The sequence below is a fragment of the Schistocerca gregaria genome, chromosome 7 (assembly GCF_023897955.1).
Source record: "Schistocerca gregaria isolate iqSchGreg1 chromosome 7, iqSchGreg1.2, whole genome shotgun sequence".
NCBI lineage: Eukaryota > Metazoa > Arthropoda > Insecta > Orthoptera > Acrididae > Schistocerca > Schistocerca gregaria.
Window position 1 is genome coordinate 386718102 of NC_064926.1, and position 25510 is coordinate 386743611.

Consider the following 25510-nt stretch of genomic DNA (forward strand, 5'->3'; position numbering starts at 1 on the left):
TAAGGTATTCCTTGCTCAGTCCCTCATTGGTTATTTTACTGCCTAGGTTGCGAATTCCTTCACTGACTTCGTGACCATCAATCCTGATGTTAAGTTTCTCGCTGTTCTCATTTCTACTACTTCTCATTACCTTCGTCTTTCTCCGATTTACTCTCAAACCATACTGTGCACTCATTAGACTGTTCATTCCGTTCAGCAGATCATTTACTTCTTCTTCACTTTCACTCGGGATAGCAATGTCGTCAGCGAATCGTATAATTGGTATCCTTTAACTTTCAATTTTACTTCCACTCCTGAACCTTTCTTTTATTTCCATCATTGCTTCCTCGATGTACAGGTTAAAGAGTAGGGGCGAAAGGCAACAGCCTTGTCTTACACCCTTCTTAATACGAGCACTTCGTGCTTGATCGTCAACTGTTACTATTCCCTCTTGGTTGCTATACATATTGTATATGACCCGTCTCTTCCTATAGCTTACCCCACTTTTTTCAGAATCTCGAACAGCTTGCACCATTTTATATTGTCGAACGCTTTTTCCAGGTCGACAAACCCTATGAACTTGTCTTGATTTTTCTTTAGCCTTGCTTCCATTATCAGCCGTAACGTCAGAATTGCCTCTCTCGTCCCTTTACTTTTCCTAAAGCCAAACTGATCGTCACCTAGCGCATTCTCAATTTTCTTTTCCCTTGTTCTGTATATTATTCTTGTAAGCAGCTTCGATGCATGAGCTGTCAAGCTGATTGTGCGATACTTCTCGCACTTGTCAGCTCTTGCCGTCTTCGGAATTGTGTGGATGGTACTTTTCCGAAAGTCAGATGGTATGTCGTAAGACTCATATATTCTACACACCAACGTGAATAGTCGTTTTGTTGCCACTTCGCCCAATGATTTTAGAAATTCAGATGGAATGTTATCTATCCCTACTGCCTTATTTGACAGTAAGTCCTCCAAAGCTATTTTAAATTCCGATTCTAATACTGGATCCCCTATCTCTTCTAAATGGACTCCTGTTTCTTCTTCTATCACATCAGACAAATCTTCACCCTCATAGAAGCTTTCAGTGTATTCTTTCCACCTATATACTCTCTCCTCTGCATTTAACAGTGGAATTCCCGTTGCACTCTTAATGTTACCACCGTTGCCTTTAATGTCACCAAAGGTTGTTTTGACTTTCCTGTATGCTGAGTCTATCTCCGGACAATAATATCATTTTCGATGTCTTCATATTTTTCCTGCAGCCATTTCGTCTTAGATTCCCTGCACTTCCTATTTATTTCATTCCTCAGCGCCTTGTATTTCTGTGTTCCTGATTTTCCCGGAACATGTTTGTACTTCCTTCTTTCATCAATCAACTGAATGTTTTCCTCTGTTACCCATGGTTTCTTCCCAGCTACCTTCTTTGTACCTATTTTTTCCTTCCCTTTTTAGAGATGTCCATTCCTCTTCAACTGTAATGCCTACTGCGCTATTCCTTATTGCTGTATCTATAGCGTTAGAGAACTTCAAACGTATCTCGTCATTCCTTAGAACTTCCGTATCCCACTTCTTTGCGTATTGATTCTTCCTGACTAGTGTCTTGAACTTCAACCTACTCTTCATCACTACTATATTGTGATCTGAGTCTATATCTGCTCCTGGGTACGCCTTACAATCCAGTATCTGATTTCGGAATCTCTGTCTGACCATGATGTAATCTAATTGAAATCTTCCCGTATCTCTCGGCCTTTTCCAAGTATATCTCCTCCTCTTGTGGTTCTTGAACAGGGTATTCGCTATTACTAGCTGAAACTTGTTACAGAATTCAATTAGTCTTTCTCCTCTTTTATTCATTGTCCCAAGCCCTCCATTCCAGTCGCCCATGACCATTAGATTTTCGTCCCCCTTTACATACTGCATTACCCTTTCAATAGTCTCATACACTTTCTCTATCTGTTCATCTTCAGCTTGCGACGTCGGCATGTATACCTGAACTATCGTTGTCGGTGTTGGTCTGCTGTCGATTCTGATTAGAACAACCCGGTCACACCCTCTGCCCTACCTTCCTATTCATAACGAATCCTACACCTGTTATACCATTTTCTGCTGCTGTTGATAATACCCGATAGTCATCTGACCAGAAATCCTTGTCTTCCTTCCATTTCACTTCACTGACCCCTACTATATCTAGATTGAGCCTTTGCATTTCCCTTTTCAGATTTTCTAGTTTCCCTACCACGTTCAAGCTTCTGACATTCCACGCCTCGACTCGTAGAACATTATCCTTTTCGTTGATTATTCAATCTTTTTCTCATGGTTACCTCCCCTATGGCAGTGTCCTCCCAGAGATCCGAATGGGGGACTATTCCGGAATCCTTTGCCAATGGAGAGATCATGATGACATTTCTTCAACTACAGCCCACATGTCCTGTGGACACACGTTACGTGTCTTTAATGCAGTGGTTTCCATTGCCTCCTGCAGCCTCATGTCGTTGAACATTGCCGATTCTCCCGCCTTTGGTGGCAATTCCTCACCCCTAGGACAAGAGAGTGCCCTGAACCTCTATCCGCTCCTCCGCCCTCTTTGACAAGGCCGTTGGCAGAATGATGAAGACTTCTTATGCCGGAAGTCTTCGGCCGCCAGTGCTGAATATTTATCAAAATTTAGGCAGTGGCAGGGATCGAACAAATGACCGAAGACGTTTTGATTATGAATCATAGACGGTACCCGTTTAAAGAATAGTTATGAGTTAGCAAATTTCCTTAAGGATGTAGCAGTACCAGAGAGCGCACGTTGGTATCTTTTGATATCAAAAATTTATTCACAAATATTCCAATTAAAGAATGTCTTGAAGTGGTCCAGAATACTTTGATAAAGCGTTGTAAGCGGAACCAGTCCGAACTTGTGGAATTTGTTGATCTACTAGAAATGTTATCATCAGTTAACTGCTTTCAGTTTAGTAACAAGAATTACAGTCAGCGTGACGGCTTACCAATGGACAACTGCCTAGCTAGTACGCTGGTCGATATATTTATCAACAACCTGTAAAGTAAGTTATTCAAGGATAATATAGTGCTAAGAGAAGAAACGGTTTATTATAAGAGATACGTAAAAGACATTATAGCCCTCTTGATAGGTGATAGAAAAGATATCAATGATTATTTAAATGCGCTGAATGCTATGCATAATAAGATTATGTTTATAGTAGAAGTTGAAAGTAGTAATAGTATTAACAACTTATACTTTTCTATTACTAAAGCAGCCGGCCGTCATACATTTAGCATTTACAGGAAACCAGTAGTTACAGACGTTGTTAATCATGCGCAATCCAACCATCTAAGTATAAAAAGTCCTATTTTTGCTCAATGATAAATAGGCTCTTCTCGACAGGAAGTGCAAAATGGCTAAGCAGGGATGGCTAGAGGACAAATGTAAAAATGTAGAGGCTAGGAGTAAGATAGATACTGCCTACAGGATACAGGAAAATTAAAGAGACCTTTGGAGAAAAGAGGACCACTTGTACGAATATCTAGGGCTCAGATAGAAACCCAGTTCTAAGCAAGGAAGGGAAAGCAGAAAGGTGGATGGAGTATGTAGAGGGTCTATACAAGGGCGATGTACTTCAGGACAGTATTATGGAATTGGAAGAGGATGTAGATGAGGATGAAATGGGTGATACGATACTGTGTAAAGAGTTTGACAGAGCACTGAAAGACCTGAATCGAAACAAGGCCCCGAGAGCAGACAATATTCCATTACAACTACTGACGGCCTTGGGAGAGCCAGTCCTTACAAAACTATACTATCTTGTGAGCAAGATGTATGAGACAGGCGAAATACCCCCAGACTTCGAGAAGAATGTAATAATTCCAATCCCAAAGAAAGCAGGTGTTTATATAATTACCGAACTATCAGTTTAATAAGTCACAGCTGCAAAATACCAACGCAAATTCTTTGCAGACTAATGGAAAATCTGGTAGAAGCCGACCTCGGGGAAGATCAGTTTGGATTCCATAGAAAAATTGGAACACGTGAGGCAATACTGACCTTACGACTTATCTTAGAAGAATGTTTAAGGATGGCAAATCTACATTTCTAGCATTTGCAGATTTAGAGAAAGCCTTTAGACAATGTTGACTGGAATACTCTCTTTCAAATTCGAAAGGTGGCAGGGGTAAAATACAGGGAGCGAAAGGCTTTTTACAATTTGTACAGAAACCAGACGGCAGTTACAGGAGTCGAGGGGCATGAAAGGGAAGCAGTGGTTGGGAAAGGAGTGAGACAGGGTTGTAGTCTCTCCCCGATGTCATTCAATCTTGAGCAAGCAGTAAAGGAAATAAAAGAAAAATTCGGAGTATGTATTAGAATCCATGGAGAAGGAATAAGAGCTGAGAGGTTCTCCGATGACATTGTAATTCTGTCAGAGACTTCAAAGGACTTGGGAGAGCATTTGATCGGAATGGACAGTGTCTTGAATGGAGAATATAAGATGAACATCAACAAAAGCAAAACGAGGATAATGGAATGTAGTCGAATTGAGTCGGGTGATGCTGCAAGAATTAGATTAGGAAATGAGACACTTACAGCAGGAAAGGAATTTCGCTATTTGGGGAGCAAAATAAATTATTATGGTCGAAGTAGAGAGGATATAATACGTAGACTTGCAATGGCAAGGAAAGCGTTTTTGAAGAAGAGAAATTTGTTAACATCGATTATAGATTTAAGTCTCAGGAAGTCGTTTCTGAAAATATTTATATGGAGTGTAGCCATGTATGCAAGTGAAACATGGACGATACATAATTTGGACAAGAAGAGAATAGCAAGCTTTCGAAATGTGGCACTGCAGAAGAACTCTGAAAATTAGATGGGTAGATCACATAACTAATGAGGAGGTACTGAATGGAATTAGGGAGAAGAGCAGTTTGTGGCACAACTTGACAAGAATAAGGGACCGGTTGGTAGGACATGTTCTGAGGCATCAAGGGATCAAAAATTTAGCATTGGAGGGCAGGGTGGAGGGTAAAAATCTTAGAGGGAGACCAGGAGGTGAATGTACTAAGCAGATTTAGAAGGACGTAGGTTGCAGTAAGTACTGGGAGATGAAGAAGCTTGCACAGGATAGATTAGCATGGAGAGCTGCTTGAGATGTCCTCAAGTATACAGCGTGTAGCAATGGTTATGATGCGGTAATGGTGGACAGGTTGTATACAATAATTAAAAAAAGCAAGGATAAAAAGGAAAGATCATCTAACAATAGTAGAGGTAAAAAGTAAGTTCCAATGACATAACAAGGGCCGGTTTCTGACAAAATAGACCGACAGTTTCTTAAGTCCGGCGTGATTCTATCATTTAGTAGGAAAAATAGTTTTCGTTCGAAACTTAGGCGTACGATTGAAGACAGCACTGATAAACCTAGAAGCACAGTGGTACACAGATTACAATGTGTTGGGTGTGAAGGATTTTATTTGGGACAACAAGGAGATCGTTTTTTACGTGTTTCCATGAACACACGAGTGCCCACAGTAGGTCCGCATTCGGTGACCATCTGTGGGACTCGCACCTTAATATTAATGATATCCAACAAGATGTGAAAATCTTGCATAAAGCACCTACAGGACGCATACAAAAAGGTTTGGAAAACATCGAAATTTACAAAAATAGAAAGAGGTTTTCAAGCAAATTGTTGAACTACCAATTACAATTGTGTGGCTATAATTTCTGTGACATATTTGAAGCAGTGTTCTAGATATCCTGTGCCGATTATTCACACACTATAATGGGTGTTGTGTAAATATTATGCTCGGAAAACCACCTATAGATTACTGCCAATTTGTTAGGATAAACTCCTTTTTTTCCTTTATTGGATTTCAATTCCCCCCTCACAGGGGATGGGGCGCTGGGGCGCTGTCAGCAGCGTAATATGCTGCTCTAAAGCCCACAGAAAAGTTTAAAAAAATGAGAATATAAACAAACAAGGAAAACAGGCGATAAAACGGTGAAAGTGTAAAAAAACTGTAAAATGGGGGAAAATTGTGGAATTTATAATATAAAAACACGGCAGTGACATTACTGATGAAGACACACAAGACGTAGACCGCACAATTAAAAAACACAGCGACAGCCTGGTTTCTGTTCGCACGAGATAAAAAACACAACTAGTGAGAGTATGGTGGCTGTTCGCAACACTGGCAGGGGACACAGAACACTGAACACTCAATTATTATAGCACTAAACTGGTGACACAGCGACTAATGGGGGGGGGGGGGGGGGAGGACCCAGACCTATGAGCCGATAGAGGGAGGGGACACTGAAAAAGGGGGGATGGGCGGACCCAAGAATGAGTGGAGAGCAAAAGGACTCAAAGGAGAGAAGGGAGGCAGAGAGAGGTTAGATGGGGAAAAACAGAATGGAGGGGGGGGGGGGGGGGTAACAGGGAGCCCATGGAAAGGACACAGGGTGTGAGTGGGAAGTGAGGATTAGAGTTGGTAGGAGGGATAAATGAAGGGAAAGAAGGCATCATCCGGGAGGGGGAGTCAACAGAAGTGAAGTGTAGGGGGGAGTCAACGGTGATGGTGCAGCAGATGCCAGGTGTTGGAGAGGAGGGGAGCAACTAGGGGATGAGGGGGCCAAGGCAGCTGGAGGTGTACAGGATACAGACATGTTCGACGAAAAGGAGAAGAGTGGAGTAAGGAATCATGTCATAGAGAATCCGCATGGGTGACAGGAGGCATACACAGAAGGCGAGGTGGAGTGCATGGCACTCGAAGATCTGGAGGGAGGCAGATATCGAGGCAGGACTGGCATAACAGACGATGGGATGGATTAAGGATTTGTAGACTTGGAGGATAGCAGAGGTGTTCAACCCACATTTCTGGCCAGAGAGGAGTTTCAGGAGTCTAAGGTGATTGTGAGCTTTAGATTGGATAGAGTGGAGATGAGGGATCCCGGTGAGGTGACAGTGAGTCTTGAGGACATGGTATGTGAAGGTGGGGGAGAGGCAGACAGGAAAGGTGCAGGTGGTAAGGGAGAAGTGAGCCGGAAGGAGCAAGTGGTATGACGTATGATGATTGTCTGGGTCTTGGAATGGCTGAATTTTAGGAGCCACTGGTTACACCATGAGGCAAAAAGATCTAGGTGATTCTGGAGAAGGCATTGGGACCGTCGAAGAGTAGGAGCAGGGACAAGAAAGGCAGTGTCATCAGCATACTACAGTAGGTGTACTGCTGGGAAGAGGGGGGGTTTGGGGCATGCCGCCATGTACTGGAGGTAGAGGAGAGGGGAGAGAACAGAGCCCTGGGGCACACCTGTGGAGGGGTAGAAGTTGTGGGAATCGGCGTTATGAATGGTAACGTTGGAGGGGCGGTGGGAGACAATCAGATGGAGATAGTTGATAGGAAGGGAGTAGGTCTGGAGTTTAAACAGGAGACCAGAATGCCACACACGGTCATAGGCCTTTTCGAGGTCGAGAAAGACAAAATTGGCAGAGCGACGGGAGTTAAGCTGGAGAGAGAGGTGGAGATGAGTGAGGCATAGGAGTTGGTCACTGGAAGATAAGGAAGGTCGAAAGCCACATTAGATGCCGGTGAGGAGGTGATGTCAATGGAGGTGGATATGGAAGCGCTGGGTAAGGATGGATCCAAAGAGTTTGTTGAACACCGAGGTGAGACATATAGGGTGACAGGAAGAGGCATCAGGTGGAGGCGACCAGGCGGCGGCGGGGGGAACTCCGGGCGACGAGTAACGGGCGGCGAGCAGCAGGCAGCAGTGACGGCATGCAGACAAACGGAAAGACGACAGCACTGGCTGGGGCCCTTCCAGATCGACGATACACCCTGAGTCCAGCACGGAACTCCTCGACTCGGAACTGAGGGAATTCAACCCTCGAATGCTATGGATAAGCTCTTTGCTTCAGATGTTTTTACTCTGTAGTTGACGTACTTTATAGTAATTATAGTATGTATGGTAGGTGCTGTATGCATATTATGTATAGCATGTACAGCAACTGTATGCGAAAGTGTTCTTGACATGGGTATTTGATTAGCAGTAATAGTTAAGTTGTATTGTAGTAGTAATGAGTGTTTGTACCGTGGGACTGTGTTTGGACAGTGCTATCTAGTGGCCATTTCTGACCGACTAGAATCGCAGCAGTGGCACCTGCGCGGAATAGGGCAGTGTGATGCGAACGCTCTCAGTGAAACAGCATTCATGTACCTAATAGTTTTATCTTGTGACTTCAGTTTTACAAACCTCATGGAAAAGAATGATCAGGAGTGCAGTTTTTTTCCTTATTTTTGTGACAATGATTTTATAGCAGATGGCCTGCCTCATGTATCGCTATATCCAAATGGTTTATAAATGTGAATCTACAATCAGCTATGTGATAATGCACTAATAGTAATGTATATAGTATAACTCATGTAAGACCTCCCTCAAACCTGTCTTCTTATATCTTCACAGATCCGAAGATGGCATCTTCTACATCTACATCCATACTCCGCAAGCCACCTGACGGTGTGTGGCGGAGGGTAACCTGAGTACCTCTATTGGTTCTCCCTTCTATTCCAGTCTCGTATTGTACGTGCAAAGAAGGATTGTCGGTATGCTTCTGTGTGGGCTCTAATCTCTCTGATTTTATCCTCATGGTCTCTTCGCGAGATATACGTAGGAGGGAGCAGTATACTGCTTGACTCTTTGGTGAAGGTATGTTCTCGAAACTTTAACAAAAGCCCATACCGAGCTACTGAGTGTCTCTCCTGCAGAGTCTTCCAATGGAGTTTATCTATCATCTCCGTGACGCTTTCGCGATTACTAAATGATCCTGTAAGGAAGCGCGCTGCTCTCCGTTGGATCTTCTCTATCTCTTCTATCAACTCTACCTGGTACGGATCCCACACTGCTGAGCAATATTCAAGCAGTGGGCGAACAAGTGTACTGTAACCAACTTCCTTTGTTGTTGGATTGCATTTCCTTAGGATTCTTCCAATGAATCTCAGTCTGGCATCTGCTTTACCAACGATCAACTTTATATGATCATTCCATTTTAAATCACTCCTAATGCGTACTCCCAGATAATTTATGGAATTAACTGCTTCCAGTTGCTGACCTGCTATTTTGTAGCTAAATAATAAGGGACCTATCTTTCTATGTATTCGCATCACATTACACTTGTCTACATTGAGATTCAATTGCCAATCCGTGCACCATGCGTCAATTCGCTGCAGATCCTCCTGCATTTCAGTACAATTTTCCATTGTTGGAACCTCTCGATACACCACAGCACCATCTGCAGAAAGCCTCAGTGAACTTCCGATGTCATCCACCAGGTCATTTATGTATATTGTGAATAGCAACGGTCCTATGACACTCCCCAGCGGCACACCTGAAATCACTCTTACTTCGGAAGACTTCTCTCCATTGAGAATGACATGCTGCGTTCTGTTATCTAGGAACTCCTCAATCCAATCACACAATTGATCTGATAGTCCGTATGCTCTTACTTTGTTCATTAAACGACTTTGGGGAACTGTGTCAAACGCCTTGCGGAAGTCAAGAAACACGGCATCTACCTGTGAACCCGTGTCTAAGGCCCTCTGAGTCTCGTGGACGAATAGCGCGAGCTGGGTATCACACGACCGTCTTTTTCGAAACCCATGCTGATTCCTACAGAGTAGATTTCTAGTCTCCAGAAAATACATTACACTCGAACATAATACCTGTTCCAAAATTCTACAACTGATCGACGTTACAGATATAGGTCTATAGTTCTGCACATCGGTTCGACGTGTCTTCTTGAAAACGGAGATGACCTGTGCCCTTTTCCAATCCTTTGGAACGCTTCGCTCTTCTAGAGACCTACGGTACACCGCTGCAAGAAGGGGGGCAAGTTCCTTCGCGTACTCTGTGTAAAGTAAATATCTTTAGTGTGTTGGATCCGGTTATCCAGTTAACAATATTTAAACGATCTTGGCTTTTGAATTATTTCTACAACAGAGTGATCACCCCACTACACACTATGTGTTCACTGCAAGATACTTTAAGGTTTTGCTGCTTGGCGGGATATTTTATAGGCATCATCTACCGGTGGTTTAAACTAACTACCCGGAAGAACAGAAAAAATTCAGTGTGTACAGCTGTTGACGGCAGACACGATGATGCTCTGAAGTAAGCGCTTTTATTCTCTCTCAGAATATGAAAAATTAGAAAAGATGCACCTGGGAGACAGTAGTACTTCTGGTAATAACCGCAGCAATAAACAAACAGAATTATCTTCTGAACGAAAAACTTTCCACTGTGTTTATTGTGCAGGCTTTCACAAGCTGCCTTGGAAAAGCTTTTCAGCATGATCTGTGGAAATAATGCCGTTCCAGGTATCCCTAGTTTTAAGGTAATTCTGCAACATACTGCTGTGTCACAGTACTATCACCCTAGTCGCCGTAAGATGCGGTTTTTACATTTCTTATTTCCAGAACATAAAAACCTTCGTAGTCTTCGAAGAACGAAGAGACCTTACACGAAAGATTTCCACTATCAGGCTTCACAAAGTTCCTTACCGTTGTGGAGTTGTAAATGCGTTTTCCATCACCATATAACTAAACAGCTAATGGTGGAAAGTCATTTGGGTTTGCATTTTTTTTCACTTTAATTTTGCGGATGATGCGAACGTCTACGGTTAAGGCACTTTTATCTAATTACGAAGACACTGTTACCACAATATGATCTTTTAGAAAGGGGTTGACAGTCGTTGGGTACTGAGTTCATTAGTACCTAATTTTAGGGAATAGTTGAGAGATCTCAGTTTATGTTTGGTACAGGTCTCTTTTGAGCGGCTGTGGCTGCATCTTGGCGAAGGAAAGCTTCCTCAGCCATAGATGGCGAAATGGCCGCTTTATTGGTACTAAGTTCAGAGGAAAAGGAAGAGGTACTGGCGCACGTTTATCGACCTGGCCTGAGAGACTACGTCGCTGGTTTCACGCAGGGGGAGGCACACTGGTGGACAGAGATGACCTGGACAGCAGGGACGTCCCCACTTCACTTGAGCAGAGTTGCGGTAGGCTTCCCCACCCTGATAGCAGATCCCTGTCCAAGAGAATGCATACTACGTGATCTGCAGGTATCCATCCAGTTATTTCTGTGGATCGACCGGAAATATCCGTATATACAATGTTCCTGAAAGTATGTCATCTCAGTGGCTGCAGAGGGCTGATGTGGCAGCATCTCCGACATCCTGTCGCCTGGACAATAGTAGCTTTCTTTAAGAGTATGCCACATGGTTTCCTACGTGAGCAGAGAAATGGTGACTTGATTGGAAATCCGAAGGTTATGTCAGAAGACTTATTGGAGGGCATCTTCTATCACGGAAAGCGTTAGTATTAGTAGAAAGGGAAAGGTAGTCAGGGGTTTTTCTTTCAAAAAAATAATTTAAAATTTCAGTGTTAGGCAGGTTTCTCAAAGGATAGGACCTGTCAACTTTTTATTACTACTTACAAATCACCATTCATATTCCAAATTGTTAAAGACACTCCAGAAACCCAGACCAAGGTCTCCTGCCCCCCCCCCCCCTACCCCCTTGCAAGCTATCGTATATTTTTCGAGAGTATTCCATGTGGAGTGTTTTTGGAAAAGGTGGTGAAAGGACGGAGAAAAATTAAATCAATTGGGTTTTGGCCTCAAGGTAAGTGACATAAAGATTCGGGCCTTGGCCACAACTTGCGTTAGGTCACGATTACGAGTTTTCTTCAGGAAATATGGTCACTGATCCTAGGACAAGAGAAAAAGATTGATGGCCATCTTTGAAGTCGACGCAGAAATTGTACCTTGCAGCTCGCAATCACTGTCAACCGAAGTAGATTCAGTCAGATCACCTTATATATATTTAAAGTAGGGGGCAAAGTTAATTTTACACACACTCTCCTACTCTGTGGTCCATACATAAGTAAGTTCTTTATTCCATTAGACAATTGCTTGAATATAATCGGTGTGGTTTGCTTGTGTTCATGCCCGATGTCATTCTTGTTCTCTTGCTTCAAATCTATAGTTGTCTTAAACGTCATCTCTTGTTCTAGAATACACTTTCCTAGATTACTTATTAATTTCGTTTATTAATATGGGTGGTAAGAGAAAATATTTGGAGTGTAACAAATCACTGCAAGTTCAGCAGCACTGCCCGTGGCTCATCATCAGTCGTTTGTGTATAAATCTTCCGTTGCGTTTAATTTAACACTTGTGTAGCTGAATGGTTGGTCTGTGCTGTACACTGTTCCAGGGCCGAAGTTCCTTTTAAGTATTCCAGTATCGCCTGCACACCGAACATGTTGTAACTGTTTACAAAAATATTACAGAAAGATATACAGGTAACAAGCTTCTTCTTCCTTCTAAACCGGTAGGTCAACAGAGATTCAATCTGTAACAGAGAGTTCTCAATCACGTGACCAATTCGTGAAATACAGTGATTCTAATTTTTATTAACAAAAATAATAAATATTAAGTGAGACTCTTCCCCGAAAATGCTATTTGACTGTTGTAATCATTGAGAATAACAACAATTTTAAGCATATTTTTAACGTAGGAAATAACATACACCGGCTCCAGCGGCTTCCACAATGGCTGCATACGTACGGAACCAAAGGCATTAGAGACTACCGAGCTTTCGGCAGGGGATACCCAACTCCTTCGCTGGAAGTCGCCACAGTGTGTGGCGACGGTGTGTGGTGCACGGAAGGGTGGGCGGCAGAACCACCCAGGTGTCGAGCAGCTGTCCTCCGTGGTAGGAATCTGACAGCTGCTGGAAGTGGGTCAGCTGGCAGCCCGTGGGCAGACGGGTACCACTTAGCGTTACCAATGGTGCGGTAGTGCTAGCCGTAGCCCTGGTCTTCCAGCGTGGTCCTCCCGTCTCTGTTGGGGCTGCTGGACTGCTGAGCCACAACTTGTTGTGTCGACGCGAAGCATCCAGCTGCTCTCGGTGTACTACAAATCCGTGTCCTGTGCGTGTGGCAACGGCTTGTATAATCTTACAAGACCTCCGTGTTACCTCTGTGATTGCAGTACCGCGACACCTGGCTTTGTCTGCCTCGTACTGCCTAAACAGACCCCCATACTGCAGTCGCCACTGTGGCAACTATGCGTACTCCGAGTGCCTTTCACTGCTGTGGCTGAATTGGCGGGTTATGTGTAACGCCCGCAAATGGTGAAGGCGTCACAGGTCCCTCCAAATAATACAAATAGCAAGGGACACGACACGCCATCCTTTTAACCATCCTGTCAGGAGCTTAGTGCGTGGCGATCAGTATTTGTCAGGAGGGAGGTGAGGGGTATTTTTATCCCGGTCGTCAAAGTTAAACACAGTATAACTTTCACAGCACTCCCTTGGCAGAATATTAATTTTCCGGTTATTCGATTTTAGAAATAACTCTTCACAATTACAACAAAAACAATTTTCACTGTTTACAGAGTTACAGCCTTTTCGTCTTCTGAATTAACACAAAACACCTCACGCTAACTTTCAAGTGCTTATAATTACAAGTACTTACTTGAAAAATCTGTCAAAACGGTCAGTGCTGGGATGCATGCGATAATAAACACAGATTGAATCTATGTGTGCAAGCATGATTCTTCAGCAGTCTCCCTTAATTGCCTACGTTTATTCGACGTAGCTCTCTGAATGCTAATTTCTTTTATGAGAGAATGCGATAAGCAGAGTCTCCAAATTTTCTATGCGAAACCTGTTAAGGATTTTTAAATAATAAAGTTCTTAATTTTGTATATAATTATTCTTCATTTCTACAAAATTTGCAGCCCTCTGCCAGTAGAGAGCTCCGAATTCTATCGTGCAACAAGGCTATGTGTAATGTAATTACAAGTATGCGGTGCTTGAGGACCAAACTGCTGCTCTTGAGTTCCGAATTCAAGGAGTTCGTCCACACATGGAGCACCCTCTCCTTCAGCATGTCAATCTCAGACCACACAGAGCATCCTCCATACAGTCTCAGCTCGGTTCCATCCAATTTTCATCTGTTTATAAAATTTAAATAACGCCTTCTAGCCGGCCGCGGTGGTCTCGCGGTTCTAGGCGCGCAGTCCGGAACCGTGCGACAGCTACGGTCGCAGGTTCGAATCCTGCCTCGGGCATGGATGTGTTTGATGTCCTTAGGTTAGGTAGGTTTAAGTAGTTCTAAGTTCTAGGGGACTGATGACCACAGCAGTTGAGTCCCATAGTGCTCAGAGCCATTTGAACCATTTTTTAACACCTTCTAGGAGCTCACTTGGGCAGTAATGCAACGGTGCAACCAAAGAGGAGGTTGTGACTTCGTCAACAATGCTGAACAATCTACAATGAGGGAATAAACCAACTTTTCGCTCATTGGGAGAAATGTGTACATCGTCAGGGTGACTATGTTGAAAAATAAAAGTGCAGACATGAAGGACAAAGACGTGAAATGTTACTAACGTCTGGAAAACTACATGAGTTTTTACGTAAAAACTTTGAAGGCGTTACTTTACAGTACGTCCTCCTACATTCTCAAAGTATTTATTAATAAATAATTTTGCAGATTATTTAAGTTAAGGCACAGAAGAGTAGCTTCTGGGTAGCGTTTTTAAAAATTTTGATACATACAGGACAGTGTGTCCCCTTTCCCACCATTCACCGTGGACCTTGCCGTTGGTGGGGAGACTTGCGTGCCTCAACAATACAGATAGCCGAACCGTAGGTGCAACCACAACGGAGGGGTATCTGTGGAGAGACCAGACGAACGTGTTCTTCCTGAAGAATGGCAGCAGCCTTTTCAGTAGTTTCAGGGGCAACAGTCTGGATGATTGACTGATCTGGTCTTGTAACATCAACCAAAGCGGCCTTGCTGTTCTGGTACTGCGAACGGCTGAAAGCAAGGGGAAACTGCAGAGGTAATTTTTCCCGAGGGCATGCAGCTCTACTATATGGTTAAATGATGATGGTATCCTCTTGGGTAGAATAGTTCCCCTTTCGAATCTCCGGGCGTGGCCTAATAAGGATATTGTTAGCATGACAGACAAACCGGCGTTTTACAGATAGGGGAGTGATATGTCAGATCCGTTAATCGAGCTGGTAGGTTTAAAAATTTTAAGAGGGAAATGGGTAGCTTAATGCTAGATATATCGGGAATTAGTGAACTTTGGTGGCAGAATGAAAAGGACTTTCGGTCAGGTGACTGCAGTGTTATAAATACAAAATCAAATCTTGGTAATCTAGGAGGAGTAGGTTTAAGAATGCATAACAAAATAGGAACACGGGTAAGCTACTATGAACAGCATAGTGAATGCATTATTGTAGCCAAGATAGACACGAAGCCCAGACCCACAACAGGTAAACGTATATATGTAAACAAGCTCCGCAGATGAGGAGGAAGTTGAGGAAGTGAATTTTGAGATACAACAAATTATTGAGAGAGTTAAGGGAGACGAAAGTTATTAGTCATGGGGGACAGGAATTCGATAGTAGGAAAAGTAAGATATGTGCATATGGACTGGGAAAGGAACGAAAGACGAAGCTATCTGGTTGAATTTTGCACAAAGTGTAATTTAATAGAAGATTTCGAAAAGTGCTTCCGGAAAAGGCTGAAGATTACGTGGGTAGATCACTTAACTAATGAGGAGGTACGGAACAGAAGAGGGGAGAAGAGGAATTTGTGGAGCAACTCGACGAAGAAAGATCGGTTGGTAGGGCAAATTCTGAGCCATCACTGGATCACTGATTTAGAATCCTGGAAGGTAAAAATCGTAGGGGAAGACCAAGAGATGAATTCAGAGGGATGTAGCTTGCAGTATTTCTTAGAGGATGAAGACGCTTGCAAAGAATAAATACGGAAAGCGGCATCAGGCCAGCCTGTGGACTGGAGACCACAACAACAACATAATTTAATCATAACCAACATTTGTTTTAAGAACCATGTAAGAATGTTGTGTTCGTGTAACAGACCTGGAGACACCGGAAGTTTTCAGATTGATTGTATAATAGTAAGACAGAGAGTTCGGAACTAGGTTTTAAATTTTAAGATATTTCCAGGTGCAAATGTGTACTCTGGCGACAATTTATTGAATATAAACTGCAGACTGAAACTGAAGAAACTGCAAAAAGGTGGGAATGTAAGGAGATGGGATTTGGATAAACTGAAAGACCAAATGTTCGGAGGGAGCATTAGGGAAAGGCTAACAAAAACAGGTGAACGAAAAACGGTAGAAAAACAATAAGTAGCTTTGAGAGACAAATAATGAAGGCAGTAGAGGAGCACATGGGTAAAAAGACAAGGGCTAGTACAAACCCTGGGGAACACGATATATGTTAAATTTAATCGACGAAAGGAAAATATTTAAAAATGCAATAATTGAGGCAGATGAAAGGGAATACAAACGTCTCAGAAATGGGTAAGCAGGAATAGCTAGAGGAAAATGTAAGTATTTACAAGCGTACATAACTAGTGACAAGAGACCTTTGGAGAAAAGAAAAACAACTCTATGAATATCAAGAGCTCAAATGGAATAAGAAGGGAACGCCGAAATGTGGAAGAAGTACACAGAGTGTCTATACAAGGCAGATGTACTTGAGGGCAGAGCTACACAAATGGAAGGGGATGTAGAAGAAGATGAGTTGAGAGATATGATGCTCCGAGAAGAAGCTGACAGAGCACTAAAAGACCTAAGTCGAAACTAGGCTCCGGGAGTAGACGGCATTCCGTTAGAACTACTGATAGCCGTCGGAGATGCAGACTCTTCCATTTGGTGAGCAAGATGTGTGAAGCAGGTGAAATACTCTCAGATTTCAAAAAGAATGTAATAATTCCAATGCCCAGGAAAGTAGCTGAGCAAAGGTGTGAATATCACCGAACCATTAGCTTATTAAGTCATAGTTGTAAAATACTAACACAAATCATTTACAGAATAATGGAAAAACTGACAGAAGTCAACCACGAAGAAGATCAGTTTTGATTCCGAAGAAATATAGGAACACTCGAAGAAATTATGACCCTACGACCTCTCACAGAATACAATGTAGATTAACGAAAGGTAAACCTACGTTTATTTAGCATTTGTAGACTTAGAGAGAGCTTTTGACAATTTTGATTGGAATACTATCTTTCAAATTGGAAAGGTGGTAAGGGTAAAATACAGGGAGTGAAAGTCTATTTAGACTTTGTGAAGAAATCAGATGGCATTTATAAGGGACGAGGGGAAGCAGTGGCTGAGAAGGGAGTGAAAAAGGCTTGTAGCCTCCCTCCCCAATATTATCCAATTCAATCGGAATAGTAAGCAAGCAGTAAAGGAAACAGAAGAAAAATTTGGAGTGGCAATTTAAGTCCAGGGAGAAGAAACAGAAGCTTTGAGGTTTTCGGGCGACACTGTAATTCTGTCTGAGACAGCAAAGGGCTTGTAAGAATAGTTGATCGGGATGGACAGTGTCTAGGAAGAAGAATATAAGATGAACATCAAAAAAAGCAAAATGAGGGTAATGAAATGTAGTCGAATTAAATCAGGTGATGCTGAGGGTATTAGATTATGAAACGAGACACTTACAGTAGTAGATGAGTTCTGCTATTTGGGCAGCAAAATGATGGTAAAAATACGAACGATATAAGTGGCAGTGGCAAGAAAAGTGTTTCTGAAGAAGAGAAATTAGTTACAATCGATTAAAGATTTTAGTGTCAGGATGTCCTCTCAACGTATTTGTATGGAGTGCCACGTATGGAAGTGAAACATGGACGACAAACAGCTTAGACGTGAAGAGAATCGAAAAGTTTGAAATGTGGTGCTACAGTAGAATGCTGAAGATTGGATGGGTGGATCACATCTCTAATGAGGAAGTACTCAATAGAATTTGGGGAGAAGAGAAATTTGAGGTTCAACCTGGCTTGAAGAAGAGATCGGTTGGTAGCACACATTCCGAGGCATCAAGGGGTCACCAACATAATACTGGAGGGAATCATGGGGAGTTAAAATCGTAGTGGGATACCAAGAGAAGCATACAGTAAGCAGATACAGAAGGACGTATGCTGCAGTACTTACTCAGAGAGGAAGAGGCTTGCACAGGATTGAGTAGCACGGAGAGCTGCATAAAACCCGTCGTTGGGCTGAACACCACAACAACGACAATAACAGGGTAGTGTGGGACAAGGAAACTGTGTTCAGTACTAAGCTCATATCCACGTGGATTTAATGTTCACTGCTGAAAGCAGGCATGATAAAAAGTTAGTAATACTTGAATGTCCAGACGCGGAAGCTTACATCTCAACGATACGTAAATTATAACCTACCCTGTGACACACGTTCCATTATCTGCTACATATCTGTGCCGTTGCTCACAAGTCTTCTTGGAGTTTCGAGAAATATGTCTTTCTGTCACCGTGGCGTGACTGTAGCTCTCGGTGACTTCGCCCACGTAGCTATTTCTGGCTCTGGAGAATATGGTTCTATTCTTTGTTGTTATTGGCTAGAATAATTTACTGTCAATCACCATCAAGAGATGATCAATCGCAATCAGCAATTTCCCTTTCATCCAATAAGCACCCATTAATTTAAAAAAATGAGGAACATGACCTTTCAGTATGAATGAACTGTAATTAGTAATATCGTTGGCTGTCCGAAGCTTACGATAAAAATTTCGCCAGCATTACAATACCCTGGAACGCATGTATGTGACTCTCACAATACCACCGAACTTCACTAATTGCCACTATATGTTATTTGTGAGTTCGGCCTACACATTTCCATTTTTCAAATTATGTAACCTTTTTATCAGTCTTATGACTGGTTTGACGCAGATCGCTATAACTTCCTCTCCTGCGCCAACGTCTTCACCTCGGAGTTCCACCCTCAGCCTACGTCCTCAATTATTTCAATTATTTGCTGGATTTATTACAGTCTCTGTCTTCCTCTACGGTTTTTAACCTCTACTGCTGCCTCAAGTACCATGGAAGTCATTCCCTGATGTCTTAACAGAAGTCCTATCATCCTTTCCCATCCTTCTGTCAGTGTTTTCCATATATTCCTTTCCTCGTCGATTCTGCGAAGAACCCTCTCATTCCTTACCTTATCAGTCCACCTAATTTTCACTTTCTTCTGTATCACCACATCCTAAATGCTTCGATTGTCTTCTTTTTCAGTTTTCCCACAGTCCAAGTTTCACTACCATACGATGCTGTGCACCAAATGTGCGTTCTGAGAAATTTCGTCTTCAAGTTAAGGCCTATATTTGACAGCAATAGACTTCTCTTGGCCAGGAAAGTCCTTTCTACAAGTGATAATCTGCTTTTTATGTCCTTCTCCATTCGTCATCGGTTATTTTGCTGCCTAGGTAGCAGAATTCTTAATTTCATCTGCTTTGTGTTCACTCATCCTGAACTCAAATTTCGGGAACGACAGAAACGTTCCAGTGCTGTAATTGAGGGGCAAGGGACGTAGGTGTTCTTTCTGGGTAAAATTACTTCTGGCCACAGTAGCATACAAAATTTTAAGATAATTGCCAAAATCTCCTGCAGTAGGTAAAGAAGAATTCTGACGGGGCCTCGCTCTCCCATAAGGGAGAGAGGAGACCTTAAAATATTTCTGCTTCTTAAGTTATTCTTCATACACAAATTTTTTGCATCTTTCTTCTACTTCCCTTTTGTCATTTTCTTGCGGTTCATCATGAGCCTAGAAGTGTAAAATGGGTCGACTAATTCGGGTTTTAACAACTTTCCACCAAACTTCCTAATTTTTCTTCATTTATTCTACATTGTAGTTAGCTCATTTTTCTTATAAATTTAGATCCGTATATCTTTAAAAGTTGCTGATCTCATAATTAGAAGAGTATTTACGTTGCATTTTGTTCTGATCAAAAGTCGCCCCCTTGAATGATGATTCACTTGAACTCGTTATCCGAAAGGTTTTCAGGCCTGAAACTGTAACATAATTCGTCAGTCCTATTTCCTTTGTTGCTTTTTTTACTCATCTCACCAGTTTCAACAGCGCCCCTCAACCTTTCTGCATTCGCGACACAATATTATAGTCTTTACCACCCCTCCACCTCCCTTCCTCGAACCGTTCCATTTCATTCGTCGCTATGTCACACGGCGCATTATCTTGTTGAAAAATGCCACTACCGTCGGGGGTGTACGTGGTCATTAACCAGAGTACGATACTCTTTGGCCTAATTGCTATCTTACATGAGATCCAGTGGGATCATGGATGCCCACGCTAGTTTTCCGCTGAGCATAATCGAATGGCTGCGAATTTGTCTCCGTCCCACGATAGAGATGTCAAGGAGCTGTTCCCCTGGAAGACGACGGGTTCACCCAAGCCCCATCGCCTATCGGTATGATGAAGAAAGTATCAGGATTCATCAGACCATACAACGCTCTTCCACCGCTCCAGCGTCCAGAGCCGATGGTCAAGTGCCAATTTCAGCTGTAGTTGCTGATGTCATTGTGACAATATCGGCACATGTATTGGTCGTCGGTTGTGTAGGCTCATCGTTAGGATGTGTGCACAGATGCGCGTGCACTACACCCAGCATTAAATGGTGTTAGTTTCGCTACTGTTTCACCCGTCTGCCCAGCCCATGATGTCTGAGGTCTCTAAGGAGGGGTGGCCGTTCAGGTTCACAACGTCTGGACCTGAGTTCACCATTGTTTCGCCGCGTGTTGAAGACACTCACCGCCGCACTCCTCGAATATCCGAGAAATCGTGCAGTTTCAGAATTGCTCATACCGAGTCTCCGGGCTGTCAAAATCTGCTCTCGATCGAGCTCCTTCTCCATTTTGCACGCGGACAGCCACGTTCACGGATACTACACGGATCGTGGGTGTGTCTGACTAGCAGTCGTTCCTCGCCAGCGGACGCTGCTATCGCCTGGACGGGTTTATATCGATAGTACGTCGGTGGTCATAATTTGCTGGCTTATCAGTGTACGTTGAGTGCGTGCACTGTTTGCGAATGGCGGACCTTGCTCTCTCTCCCACGTAACTGATTATGAGGTGGAACACAATCCCGCTACGCGTCGAGTATCAAGGTTTTTGTATTTGTAGAGAAGGTGGGAGTTACCATGAAAATATAAATCTGCCTGATTTGGCATTATAACAATGCACAGTCACAGTTACTAATTCCAACGAAATGTGAATATTTCAATGAATTCGTGTATTCGAAGTTAGCAGTATAAAATTTTCACAGCATTAGTTTTATACAAGATCATGAATATTTTTTTTAGTAGGCGTAAGGGTATGCTAAACGACAGTGAAGCACCAAAAAGGGTACATACGTACATAGTTACAGGTGTCAGCAGTAGAACTACTATTACGCAAACCAATTGCACTGAAAGCAAGAGTACTCGGATTATTTATTTCATTAAAAAATTTTATCAATAAAACAAACACAGAATGAAATAACTGCGTCGAAATACGCATCGATGGTGCTAGTTTGTTGTGTAGGAGATTCCATGGTATACAAGCACTTGTAAAACAAGAATCTTCGCAGTGTGTCTGGACAGACTGGATAATCAGCAGAGAAGCTCTGGCTCCCGCCGAAATGGGTCCTTGTTTGACTACTACGCTAACAATGAATGTGACTGCAGTAAAATATATAAAACTGAAACCCCCTAGCCGACCGGAGTGGCCGAGCGGTTCTAGGCGCTAGTCTGGAATCGCACGACCGCTACGGTCGCAAGTTCGAATCCTGCCTCGGGCATGGGTGTGTGTCATGTCTTAGGTTAGTTAGCTTTAAGTAGTTCTAAGTTCTACGGGACTGATGACCAAAGAAGTTTAGTCCTATAGTGCTCAGAGCCATTTGACCCATTTTTGAGACCCCTAAAATAAATACTTTCTTCTATATTTTCTAATGGTACCGTGGCAGCTTATTCAGCGATAAATTTTATTGTGCCGCTTTGAAGAAATGAAATCGGCGCTACTGTATAGGAGGAAAACCGACCAGAAGTCAAGCAGCTTAGAGGCGGTTAATTAGTGATGAAATTGAGATATTTGTCCGATATATTCGAAAAGTAAAATACCTTCGCTCTTCAGCTTCAAGTAGCAAAGATACATGTGTCTGGAACGTGTGATGATAAAATTAATGGTTTCTGCAGAATATTAGATTTGTGGTTCAGGAGTCTAAAGCAAAAAACCTTGGAATGTTCACAAATCTGGGCGAATGTGATGGAACTCACTATGTAGAGGAAAAACGTGAAAAACGGTTTTTAAAACCATTGAAAATCATTTAATCACGCAGGAGAAGAATTTTGGAATATGAATTATGAATAAGTTAGGGATCCTTTCCAAAATACTCCCGATAATCTCTCAGCAGCCGAAGAATAAATCTTCATAGACTTCACAGCAAACGGCGAAATTAAACGTAGATTTAGTAATAAATGGCTCTTTGATTTTTGGGCACGGGTGAATGACGAGTTTTCTGCACTGAGAATGAGACCATTTCGTAGATTCAGATTTCATTCCGTGAGTCAAGAATGTAGCAATGCTTTTGTCAAATGGGGGGGAGGGAGGTGTGATTTGTCAAAGAGGAACTTGAAAAGAGTCATCTTTTTGATTTATTCAGAAAATTTCAGTACAGAACGACAAACCATTTCATTGGTCAAAGAGCTCTGAGTTTTGACCAAGGCATAAGATCTTATTACTTACAAGTGTTGTATTTTGGCAAAGTACTAAGAAGCAATCATGCACCAATCTCCCTTGAGCCTCCAAGGTCGTTTTACACTCTTATTCTTTCAATCAGGATTTGAGCTGAGGAAGTAATCATGAATGGACGAACGCCTATTTTCTGAGACACCGTGATTATTACCGACAGAGCGGCTGGAATAAAGAGATCTCTGTTCGACACACAAGCTATACCAATTTTTGGTGAAGGAAATGCAAAGGATCTAGAATTATTCACATTTGTACTCCCCCAAATATTTTTATGTAAATGTGCTTGTGTTACGTTCTACAGCGTACAGAGATTACTTTCTGCGTTAAGGAATGACCCAGCAGACAAATGTATGAACCTGAACGAGGAGGATGTAGATTATTATTTATTTATCTTATGACTTTTAGTGCCCGCATTCTCCGAAGAGTTGCACGGCTCGCCTCCGATGTAGCTCATTTCCTTTTAGCAGAGAGGTTGAATCTTTAAGGAAATTGGATTCTGTAATGATATAAAGGAATACGGAAGAAATTGTCTGTGGCCTGTAGCAAGGGACCAACCACGCTACCTGCATAAATTGAAAATGGAAAATCACAGAAAACCATTTTCAAGGTTGTTGGCATATGGATTCGTGCCACATCGCCTTCCGAATCCAGAGATTGTTAACTGAGCGGCTCGTCGTGCAGAGCTATCCCGGTCGGTAAAAAATCTGGAAAACCTGGTTGTTGTAAGTTGTTAAAAAAATTAAAATGCATCACAACAAAAGAAGAATTCTGATGCTGATGTTTTTCCTTTCTTTGCATTTCTGGTCATTTCATAGTGCATGATGGCATGCATATTGAAGATTTAATTGTACATGAATTGCTGGTTTCAGTTATTATAGTATTACAAGAGCGTAAATAGATGTTGGACGAAAATGGTACTGAGGGGAGAGGAGGGGGGCGACGGATGGAGGGCGCAGTTGGCTCTGGTGGATTCAAGCAGTCCGCTGAAAAACTGCTTTCGAAAAAAAAGAACTATAGAACGTGCTATATATCACATATCCCTTCTGCTCTCCACGAATACGTTTCCATCGTTCCGCAAGGGAACTGATTTTCGTAATTGAGTACTGCTCGTGTCACCAAATAGGGCGATATGTTGCCACTTGGGCTACTAATAATCGAATATTGTACAACGTCATTATGAAATGCAATGATCGCCGTTTATGCAATGTTTTTGTTTATCAAAACGACTTTTGGACGACGCAGACAGAGCCATGTACATTGTTATATTTGATTGTAGTTTACTATTATTTTTAATGATATTTACCGCTCCGCTGCCTTTCGAATTACTGAAATACTGCAACCTCAGAGCTCTACCAGCCTCCGAATAATGACTCCAATGCTAACATAAAACTGTTGTAAATACGTAATTAGGCTATGAAATTCTTGCTGGGTTTCCAGCTGGATCAAACTGTCATCTGACCACAATATTTCAGCTGTCCGCCTGGCCACCATCGGCAGGTGAGAAAAGGAACGCTGCTCTCTCCGATAACTGATACCACTCGTTGATGTTTTTTCTTTTTTGTGATTTCATTTCCCTACCCCATATGGACAGGGGAGGGCTGTCAGCAGCACAATCCGCCCCTCTTCAGCCGAGTGACCTGACAACTAATACAAGAATAAAATGCTACATATATAAGACGATAAAAAAGGGGACCATAAAACAGGGTAAGGGGAGATAATATAGGTAAAAATACACTGACAGGAGACGTTCGTGGGGGGGGGGGACAATTAAAAAAGTCAACATAAAATTAAAAACCACAGTTTGCGATTCTTAAAACACAAAGAAGACACTGAATCCACATGCACAGGATAGAAGTCGGCCATAGTATTAAAGGCACTCCACTCCAGAACAACACACTTAAAACCAACTTGGAGTACACACGCTGAAGTATAAAACTGCCAGGTTGGACGTACCGACAGAGAGGTCGGGGATGATGGAAAAGGGGGGGGGGGGGGTTGGGGGGAGCAAGGGGCAGCAGGGGAGATGGCGGAATGAAGAGAGTAGGGGCGTCAGCAGGAACACAAAGACGCAAGAGACTTGTGAGGCAGTAGATGAAGAAGGAAGACAAGGGAGGAAGGAGGGTGGAGACACTGAAAGGGAGTGCAAGTGAGGGGGGAGTAGGAGGGTGAAGCCGCTCAGGAAGAAGGTAGGGGGAGGAGAGGGAGCCCTGAGGAGGAGGCAGGAAGATGGGGTTACAGTTGGGAGGAAGGTTTGATGTAAGGGTCAAGCTCATCATCTGGGAGGGGTAGATGGTGGAAGCTGCATTGGAAAAGGAGGCGGAGGGTGTGGAGATGGAGAGAGAGTGGGACACAGCGATAAAGGCACGGCAACAGGTTAGGGGTGGAGAGGGAGACACCAGGGGGTGAGGGGTATGAAGGCGGCAGACAATTTATAGTGAGAGGATGTATTCAAAGAAGAGGAGAGGGGGGGAAGGGGATGATGTCATAGAGGATGCACATGGGGGATGGAAGGCGGATGCAGAATGCAAGGTGGAGTGCATGATGTTAAAAGATTTGGAAGAACTTATAGAACTGGGGAGGGGCGGAAATCCAAGCTATGCTGGCATAACAGAGGATGGGGCGGATCAAGGATTTGTAGGTGTGAAAGATGGTGGAAGGATGCAGACCCCACGTCCAGCCAGACAGAAGTTTCATGAGGCGGAGTCTGTTATGAGCTTCGTTTTGGATGGTAAGGAGATGGGGAGTCCAGGTGAGGTGGTGGTCGAGGGTGAGGCCAAGGTAATTATGGGTAGGAGTGCGGTCGACAGGACAGTCATAAATGGTGAGGTAGAAATCATGGAGACAGAAGGAGTGGGGGGGGGGGGGGGTGCGGCCTATGATACTCGCCTGGGTCTTGGAG